Source organism: Nyctereutes procyonoides, unplaced genomic scaffold (genome assembly GCF_905146905.1).
Source record: "Nyctereutes procyonoides isolate TBG_1078 unplaced genomic scaffold, NYPRO_anot_genome, whole genome shotgun sequence".
NCBI classification, from domain to species: domain Eukaryota; kingdom Metazoa; phylum Chordata; class Mammalia; order Carnivora; family Canidae; genus Nyctereutes; species Nyctereutes procyonoides.
In genome coordinates, this window is record NW_026575134.1 from 24,203,491 (window position 1) to 24,214,587 (window position 11,097).

The 11,097-nt window shown below is 38.5% G+C and overlaps 1 protein-coding gene across 2 annotated transcripts in view; it reads right to left on the reverse strand.

Annotated features, from left to right (window-relative positions):
* SEMA3D (semaphorin 3D) overlaps window positions 1-11,097 on the reverse strand; it is a 205,491-nt gene that overhangs the window by 192,974 nt on the left and 1,420 nt on the right. The window lies entirely within an intron of this gene.

An 11,097-nucleotide genomic window follows, 5' to 3' on the forward strand; every position in this document is an offset into this window, starting at 1 on the left:
AACAGCATAAGTTAAGGAAGAAGAGGACATAATTTTTCAAAAGGCTCTAGACCAACAGTATGAATAGGACCCTTTTGTTTATTGTATTTAAGATCCTAAAGAGATTTGATTTGACCCATAATGATAATGAATTCTTTTATAACTGTCCACTCCAGGGGAGCCATGGTTTCCATCTGTCTTTCATCAGCGACTCTCACAGTGCCCAGTACAAGCGCTGGACAAATACTTTGCAGAAGATGGAATGGGATGGAGACGTAGGAAGACTCAAAAGTAACATGGATACATGTGAAATAACCTTTGTGATGAAAGAATGTACACGTGAAAGGAATTTTATGATGAATTACATATCTAGAGCAGTGAGCAGGAAAAAACAGAGGCAAAAGATTCCAAATGGAATAACTTCTTTCTTTTTTTCTTAAATTTATTTATTCATGAGAGGCAGAGACACAGGCATAGGGAGAAGCAGGCTCCATGCGGGGAGCCCGACACGGGACTCGATCCCGGGACTCCAGAATCACGCCCTGGACCCAGGGCAGGTGCTCAACCGCTGAGCCACCCAGGCGCCCTCTGAATGGAATAATTTCAATTCAAGTATTAGAGATGGTACACTTGTCATACACAAGACTTGGTGATATGCCGTGGGACCTGAAACATATGATGTCTCAGAAACAACCATTCGATCCTTATCCTTGAGAAACTTAGTCTTGTGATTCTAGAAGTAAGAGAGAGGGTGATAGTTACTGGGAACTGGAAAAGATCTTAAGGATGGGATAAGGTGGAATTTGAGCATAAAGCACTTTTTCAGGCAAGATTTAGGGGACACATGTGAAGGTGCAGAGAGAATGGGCAACAGCGAGGGGCCGGAGAAGTGGTGGCAGTAAAAGGCAAAATCATTTCAAGTGGAAGGAGAAATCAGTGCAAAGCCCCATGAGGAAGGAGTACAGAGAACACAGGCCCATGAGGTTGATGCTGGCTTGGCCTGCTTATTGATTTGGGGAATTTATAAGACTTTTCAGTTTTGCTTGTCCTGATACATTATCTACTTAAAGCACAACATTTTCAACATGGCTTGTAAGCAATAAATTAAAGGAAGAAAAGGAAATTCTATACCCTCATTTCTGATTATCAGAAATAACCAAGGGTCACAAATATATAGAAAGGATGATCGCTGGCTATCACGGAGATGATGGTTGTGTGACTGATAAATATTAGGGGAAAGTAGATCTGAATGCAATTGTTATTTTTAATAAATTTCAAGTGAAAGTGCACAGGATATGAAATGACTACTCACTATATTCTAAAAATTTTTGAAATGTGAGCCCAAAGTACCGTTTCTTGGAATCTGAAAAGACCTATATGATAGTAACACAACACAAGGTTCCTAAACAGTCAACATCCAGAGACGGGGGGTAGGGTGGAGTGAGGAATCCATAACATCTCAGCCCAAGCTCTCTGAAGGGTTTATTAAGTGCACATGTGTACGCAGAGCATTTCTTTTCTATGCAAGCTACTCCTGCCAAAAACTTGCCCTTTTTAAAACCTGAACAATGAACATTCTCTGCCAAACCTCATCACAGTGCAGTTTAAGACAACAATCCCCACGGCTCTGTGAAGTGAAATGTTATTCTCTCTTCTGTGTATCCAGCACAAATGCTTTTGAACAGCTACTTTACAGGTGATAAAAGTCTTAACTTCAAAAGTTGATTTGTATTAACTTCCCATTTTAATATTATAAATAACATCTTACATGATTTCATCACGCAGATACCTCTGCAGACAGAATTGTCTGGCTTTAACTGCTTACCGTCCAGCCAGGAGAGCAACCTGTGACACACTAATTCAATTACAATAAGGGAAATACATGAAACTACGAGACCGACGCAAGTGGGGCCAACAGAGTGGATTCTGAATCCGTAGTCAATGATAGAACTAGTAAGTATACAATTGCACCACGTAAGGATTTTGTCATCTGACAAAGTCAAATCTCAAAATTGGTAAGATTTTAGGTGATTATTTTCATTTACAAAGACTTCTAAAAATGTACTCTACTGATAATTCACAAGCCATCAATGACTTGAAAAGCCATCAATGACATGGATCCGAAGTAAAAAAGGAGGTGACAGGATAGTCTCTGGCATGCATTTTGAGATTTGGGTCAGAGTATTAGATTTCTCTATTCCTCTTTCTGACTGGGTTAAATTACCATCAGCAGGATCTCTCTTTTTAAAAAAATGTATCCTTTTGTGTAACAAAAATGAACACCCTGAATCTAAGATTCTAGTGAGAACCCGGAACCTATTAGTCATATTGATCTGGGTCTTTCTCCGACACTTTCTTTGCTTCAGGAAATTCAGCGGGGTCATACCCAAAAAAGAGGGCCTTTGGTCACATATTCTGGGATTGGTTTCCATGACTTTTCCTGAACAAGTTCTTCAAATGTATTTTTTATGCTATGACTCATACAAACTAAAAACAGAAAAAAAAAAAAGGCATAGCTAAACTTTTCAACAATTGCCACAGTAGAACACAAATTCAGCAGGAACTATAGTTAACTATGAAGCACAGAGCCAGGTAATTGTTAGATAATTATAAATACGAGGTTAACACTAAAAAATTAGATACCAGGGCAGCCCGGGTGTCTCAGCGGTTTAGCGCCGCCTTCGGCCCAGGGCCTGATCCTGGAGGCCCGGGATCGAGTCCTACATCGGGCTCTCTGCATGGGGCCTGCTTCTCCCTCTGCCTGTGTCTCTGCCCCCACCTCTCTCTGTGTGTGTGCGTGTTTCATGAATAAATAAATAAAATCTTAAAGAAAATTAGATGCCAGTATAAAAGCTTAGATGAGAAAGGTAGTATGGCATGTCCAACTGTAAGAAGAGCTTACTCCAAGAGAGTAAAACTCAGATTTTAAAAAAATATGAAACAATCTGGAACACAGGGAAGAGAAGGAATAACATGTAATTTATAGAGAGGGAAACATGAGAAACACACACGGTGAAAACCCACAGACTCGTAAAGGGAAACGGCAGCCTGTGCATCCTCCGTACTCTACACTGGCTCAGATGCAGGGGAGTCTCCGCCTCTGGGAGCTTTCTTGGAACAAAGAGGCCTCCTAAGTATATTTAGAATTTTCAAAGTAGTAATGATACGTGTATTACATATATAGGATTTGATAGGGAATAATATTTAACATACTTAATGCAGCAGAGATCCTTGAGATTCAACGAGGGATAAAAAGAATAGTCTTTGCATGATTCTGGCAAGAATTTTGGAAGCATAAGCATCATCTAGAACTGAAGACATCCGGCATGGGCGATGGATCTTGTCAATATCAATAAAACAGTGAGGACAGAAGTAGAAAAAAATTTGCCCTCTTTTAATATTTAAGATTGATTCATAGGACATGACAAATACACAGCTTTCTTTGCATGGAAACCTATAATAACGGTAATCTGGATGTTGTTTAGTAATCCAAATACCACATTTTCTTTCAAAAAAGTATGAGAAGAACAACTAATTCCAATTATGTGTTTACTATAGTAAGATCTATAATATTTAGCATCAAAAATATGTCAGAACAGTCCTATCCTGACCTGGGCGACGACACTAAGCATTTAACAGAATGACATCAGCCTAGCTGGCAGAGAATGGTTCCCATCTTCAACCGTTTCTCACCATGCTTACTCTATATGCTTTCAAACATAATTTTTTTCCAATATAATTTTTTTCTTTTTTTTCTTTTTTTTTTATTTTCCAATATAATTTTTAAAACCGTTTACACTTACAAAAACATTGAGAAGACAGCACAGAGTCTCCCTAAACCCACATCCTATAATGGTTTCCCCTATTATTTTAACATCTTATGGACATTTGTTATAATTAATGAAGCAATACTGATATATTACATGACTAAAGTCCGTAGTTCATTCTGACTTCCTTAATGTTTACCTAATGTTCTTTTTCTTTTCATGGATCCCATCCAGGATACCATATTACATTTAGTCCCTGTCCCTTTGGCTTCCTTCCTCCTGCCTGTGACAGCTTCTTATAATTTCTTTGGTTTCGATGATCTTCACTGCTTTGAGGAGCACCAATCAGGTATATTGTAGACTGGCCCCCTGTTGGAGTTGTCTGGTGCTTTTCTCATGGTTGTGTTGGGGTTACGGGTTTTCAGTACAGAGATTACAAGTTTCCGTTTTATCCCGCCATATCAAGAGCACGCACCATCAACATGCTTTATGACTGAGGCTGATCTTGATCACCTGGCTAAGAGAGCATTTGTCAGGCTTGCTTACCCCCTAAAAAAAAATAAAATAAAAAAAAAATAAAATAAAAATTCCCTCCATTCCATACTGTACTGTTTGGAGGAAGAGACCATTCTCTGCTTACACTTCAGAAGTAAGGAGTTATGCTCCACTTCTTTGAGAACAGAGTATTTACATTAATCATTCAAAATTCTGCATGAAAGATTTGTCTCTTCTCCATTTATAATGTATTCAATCATTTATTTATATTAACATGGATATTTATTTTCTATTTCGAGTTATACTTCACACAACTTTCTTTTTTCTTTCTTCCTTTCTTTCTTTCTTTTCTTTTCCTTCCTTCCTTCCTTCCTTCTTTCTCCTTTTTTAATTTTTTGCTCAAACTACTTCAGCTTTGGCCACTGGGAGCTCTTTCAGTTGTCTCCTCTGTCTCTCTGACATACCCTATGATTGCGTGCATGTGGTGGTGGTGGTGGTGGTGGTGGTGGTGGTGGTGGTGTGTGTATGTGTGTGTTAAGTACTTCTCTATTTTTTGGCGCTACAAGAAGCTCTAGGCTTAGGATATAGATTTCCTACCCCAATTCTTGAATCAGTCATTTCCCCAAGAATTCCTTTTATTAGAGAATGGAAAACAAGACCTAGGCACTGAGTGTCACATATAACATTTATTTTTCAAATAAATTTCATGTTCAATAAATAAATCAATAAATTTCATATTTAAGCTAAGAATTAACATTTGTAGGTTTATGAAAAAAGTTTCACTAAAACTTCTCTATGCTTATCTATATTTTCTAGTTTTTCTGTAATGATCAGGAGCTATAACTGTGATGCAAATAATTACTATAAAAATAAATGATCTCCAAAAAACCATGTGTCCAATTTCAACAAGAAAACTCAAATTAGTATTAATTTCTCCTGACCCAATATTTAGCATTTCAAGTAGACTGAGAATTCTAAGAGCTCCAAATATCTATCTTTGAGATGAAGTATTATATTTCAAAATTCAAAGTGTCTCCAAAGAAGAATGGTATTCATTTTAATTTTTTTTTAAGATTTTATTTATTTATTCATGAGAGGCAGAGAGAGAGAGAGGCAGATAGAGAAGCAGGCTCCATGCAGGAAGCCCGATGCGGGACTTGATCCCGGGCCTCCAGGATCACGCCCTGGGCCAAAGGCAGGCACTAAACCACTGAGCCATCCAGGGATCCCCTGGTATTCATTTTAGAAAACTTCTCTCTTTCAGAGAACAATAAATTCAGATATTAGGTGCAAACATTTGTCCAAAAGCAACGATAATAAATACCGAAACCCAAGAACGCCTGAATTTCATGTGGCACAGACTGGTCTTTACGATAAGGATAAAAAAAACAAAAAAGTGGGAGTATGAATTTCACTGATTTCATACATTCTATCAAAGAAACTCAGACTATTTAAATACAATTCAAGATTATGATATCATCAGGCATGGGTTCAACTGTCAACATAGTATGTGAAAAAAGGCTCCCTGAAACTAAGCAACTCAAGAGGGCACTTTGGACTTTATTTTTAAGTGGGTCATACATGCTGATAATAAATGTATGGAGTAGGATGCCTGGGTGGCTCAGTGGTTGAGCATCTGCCTTTGGCGTGGGTCATGCATGATCCCAGGTCCTGGGATGGAATCCCACATTGGGCTCCCTGAAGGGAGCCTGCTTCTCCCTCTGCCTGTGTCTCTGCCTCTCTCTCTAGGTCTCTCATGAATAAATAAATAAATAAAATCCTTTTTAAAAAAAAGTAAATGTATGGATTATACTACTTCTTCACTAAGGCAACTCTAGGCAAGATCTCTACTGAGCAATTTTATTAGTCTAATTTCGCTAATGTAGTATGTTTGCAACTACTGATATTTAAAACTCAGTAATTAGGTTATGCAGGCTCATTACTGAACCAAATATGACACCAAAATCCTTAAAAGCTGTCTAAGATAAACAAAGGATAACTGAAAAGGAGACCTAGTAAAATGGATAATATATATAGGAAAAATAAATCAGATATCTAACAGATGGTAGATTAACAATGTCACCTTCATATTCCTACACCATTTAACTTATTTTCCATGAAAGCAAGAATACTGTATTTCTTTTTAGGACTCTCATTAATGTAGACATTTTTGCTTATTTTATTGACTGTGTTCTTAGTAGTAATAGTACCATTTAATAATGCTTAATTCTATTTAATTAGAAAAATATAGCAAATGTTTCCATTTTTTCCCTGTGACTTGCTAGTAAAACCCACTAATAGAAAACACTATTAACCATCAGTTTTAAAAATATAAAATGTTGAAGTTATAGGGATCCCTGGGTGGCGCAGCGGTTTGGCGCCTGCCTTTGGCCCAGGGCACGATCCTGGAGACCCGGGATCGAATCCCACGTCGGGCTTCCGGTGCATGGAGCCTGCTTCTCCCTCTGCCTGTGTCTCTGCCTCTCTCTCTCTCTCTCTCTCTGTGACTATCATAAATAAATAAAAATTAAAAAAAAATATTTAAAAATGTTGAAGTTATGTTAAGTGACTCACAGAAGAAAAACGGAACATAAGGTAAATTATTCCTAATTTCTGAGAAAGACACCACATCTCTAAAAAGATGATAAATTCAGATAGATGCAGACTCTTCTAGGAACACTTGGTCACTTAAGTCTCGGTTTATTTTATACATTTCTTTTTTTTATCTTTTTTTTTAATTTTTATTTATTTATGATAGTCACACAGAGAGAGAGAGAGGCAGAGACACAGGGGGAGGGAGAAGCAGGCTCCATGCACTGGGAGCCCGACGTGGGATTCGATCCCGGGTCTCCAGGATCGCGCCCTGGGCCAAAGGCAGGCGCTAAACCGCTGCACCACCCAGGGATCCCCAATTTTATACATTTCTATAGAAGGGTAATACTTGTAGCTTTTTGAACTTTGCAAAAAGAATGAGCAAAGTGGGGATTCCCGGGTGGCTCAGCGGTTTAGCACCGCCTTCAGCCCAGGGCCTGATCCTGGAGACCCGGGATCGAGTCCCACGTTGGGCTCCCTGCATGGAGCCTGCTTCTCCCTCTGCCTGTGTCTCTGCCTCTCTCTCTTTCTCTCTGTGTGTCTATCATGAATAAATAAATAAAATCTTAAAAAAAAAAAGAATGAGCAAAGTGTCTAAATTCACCAGATTAATCAATTTGTTAAAGATGCCCTGGTCTACAACTATTAGAAATCATTTAAATATTATTAACATGGAAATAAAAATACTAATGAAGATAGGTTAAAGGTCATTAAAATTCTTATATGAATAGTATACTTATATTCATACTTATATGAATTGTATACTTCATTACATATTCCACCTTCAAGTAGCTATTATTCTGTTTTTAATAATTTAAAATAGTCTAATCATTTAGGTATATCTCATTAAATTTCAAAATCATTTCAAAGGCATTGCAGCTGTTTATCAGTGCGGTTCCTGTTTGTAGTGAATTTTACCTTAGCTATATCCTCCTTTCTTAGTATTATTTAGATACTTAAAGTTAAGGAGAATGGAGATTCTCATGCTTTAACTGGATCCTTCTAAAAAACACAAGAAATTTGAAAATGAAACTAACTTTTTGTAGCATTCAACACTTTACTAAATATTCTTATGTAGCTATTCCATATGATCATTACACCAGTGCTGGATGTTATGCATTACAAAACACTCAACATCTCACCACTTTTTCTATGAAAGGGTAAAACTCAACTATAAGAGAAAACTGTCCTTTCTAAAAATCTCAGAAAAAGTAAGGTATAATACCAATGATCTTCAATCTGACCTTTTATAGGCAATAAGGTGACTCATAGTCACTGTATTGTTTAGTTAATGAATTAGACTTTGGTATATGTTAAGCATCTAGAATATGTTTAGCATTGTACTAACCTGAAGGTATAAAAAGTTAAAAACCAATTCCTTCCTTCAAGGTTCTTATGATCTAGTCAAGGATCATAAACAACAAAAGCAAAGAAGAAAACAAATTATTGGAAACTCAAAGTATTAGCTTGAAAGGCATGATGTCAAAACATGAAGTAAGTTTTCAGGTCACGAAGGCAATAGATAGCCTAAGGAGAACTCCACCAACCTGAGGAAAGTTTCTCAATACAGTCATGGGGTTACTATTTGACAAAACACAATTCTTTTTTTTTTAATTTTTCCTTTGCAGACATTATTAAAGCCACCAATAATTCCTATAAGGTACAGTATGACCTATGTAAATAGAAACCATTATAAAAATGATATAAAAATAAAAGGATCTTGGTCAAGGTTTCCTGGATTAGTGGAGTATTTTTTAGCCCATTTTGTGGGAGGAAGAAATGTGATTAACAAGCTTTGCCCATGGTCAATCATTATTATTGCTATTACTATTTATTTCACAAATGTGGATATTTCTTTTTTCTTTCAAGGAAGATGTTACTGAGTGTTGAAATACTATTTTACTGGAGTAATCTGTATAGTTCCAGGTATTTATGGAAAGAGTAAACTTTCAAAATAGAGCCATGGTTACTCTTATTCATTAAATAAATCATTTGTTAATGGGCAAGAATGCTTCCCAAAGAACATGTCAATACACCATTATACTTCCCAGACAGAACAGTAAAGTTCACATTGGTTTTTCTCAAAATAACAAAGCTGTAACGAGCAATCTGAAGACAAATAAATATTTATTAAACCAGCACCAACTGAAATGTTTTTCTCTTGAGACTGAAAGTTCATATTCCAAATACTTAATAAAAATGGGGATGACTTAATCCAGTAACTCTGTACAAACAGTATACAAACACCACTAGTCCACAGAGATCCTTGCCAATTCCAGAAGACGTCTTCAGAAACATTTTCAGGGTCTGTGATAAACCTCTTTATGGTTAACAAATGCCCAGGTAATGGAACGAGAACACAGTGTGAAGAATAAAAATGAGGTACCCTGAAACTTCCTGCCTTAGTTTAACCCCAACCCCAAACAGTGTATTTCCTACTTTTAGAAACTAAATGATGTGAGAGTAATTTAGCTCCATGACTCAAGTCCAAACCTATGGTTGATCTGTTAGCCTGTCATTGGAAATGGTACATGTGCTTCCTCTGACTTTCCTACCCACAGAAAATAATTCCCACTCCCACCCTTACCAGTCCTACACAGACGCAGAGATTAAAAATTCAATTTATCGTTGTGCATTTTTCCATGCAAAAATATAAAGCAAACTCATTAAGATTTACCTCTAAAGGCAATTCTGTAAGAAGGCAAAATAAAATCCACATAATTATTTCTCTACCTTTTACCCTTAGTTTCTGCCGGCATTGATTATGGTTTCCTGATAATTCCAAAACATCTTGTACTGCCATATACTTTTCCTTGATCTCCTCCTCTCAGAAAGTCAGTGGGAAGGTAAAAGGAATCACATCATTACTTCTTCTAAATGGATGGGCAATAGACTTTGACAAATGTGAACCAGTGGTGTCAAAACATGAAGTTTTCAGGTCACGAAGGCAATAGATAGGCTAAGGAGAACTCCACCAACCTCAGGAAATTTTTTCAATACAGCCATTGGGTTACTATTTGACAAAATATTTTTTTTAATTTTTCCTTAACAGACATTATTAAAGCCAGTAATAATCCCTATAAAATACAGTATGACGTGTGTAAATATAGACTATTAATATCACATGTATATGATTCTGGGCCTAGAGACTTGATGTGGCCGGTACCAATCCTCAATCATGGATTCCATTTTAAAGTCTTGGATGCTCTTCTCTGGTAAAATTATAATGTACAGATGCAATATCAAAGTGATCTCAGAAAGGTCCTCCCTGTAAGTGGGCTCACAAAAATCCTCCTGAAGTCCCTGAACAGGGAACCACAGTGAGGTAAGACAGTTCCAGCCTCTGCTCTGCCCCTTACCAGTTTATATTTAGGCATATCAATTAACACCTTTATATCTCACTATTCTTTTTTGTTTTTTAAAGATTTTATTTATTCTTGAGTGACAGATAGGCAGAGACACAGGCAGAGGGAGAAGCAGGCTCCTCGCAGGGAACCCGATGTGGGACTCGATCCCTTGACCCGGGGGGTCACACCCTGAGCTGAAGTCAGACAGTCAACTGCTGAGCCTCCCAGGCGTCCCTCATTATTATTTCTACAATGAGAATAACTGCTTTACCTATTTCCCTAACCATCAATTCAATTTATTACAGATTTTATTTATTTATTCATTAGAGACACAGAGAGGCAGAGACACAGGCAGAGGGCCCCATGCGGGACTCGATCCGAGAAACCTGGAATCATAACCTGAGCCAAAGGCAGATGCTCAACCTCTTTGCCACCCAGGTGCCCCACCGGCCGTTCCATTTTTCAGCATGATGATTTGTCAGGACTGCAAATGCCAAAGTGGGACACCACCCACTCCTAACTCTCTGCGTCTCTGAGTTATTCATCTAAAACAATAAGGAGAATAATGACATGTTGCGGAGTACTACTTGAATCCTAACGGTGACCGTGCACAAAGCACCTAGTACAGCGTTGCACACACGCCCCTTCCCTGCCACCGATCTTCCATCTCGTAAATGGGCCGCCCGCAGGTTAGACGCCTGCAGTGCCTCGGTGCCCAGTCGCTGTCGCCGCTACCCGGGGCCCTGTTCTCTCCACCACCCCCTGCCCGCGTTTCCCGGACCTTCTCTTCGCCGGGCCGCGGCTTTCTCTAGCTTCCCCGCCACCCGGCAGGGCGCACCCCACAGACCCCGCGCAGCCCCCCGCCCCCCCCCCACGCAGCCCCGGCTCAGCCCCGCGCAGCCCCGGTTCAGCCCCGG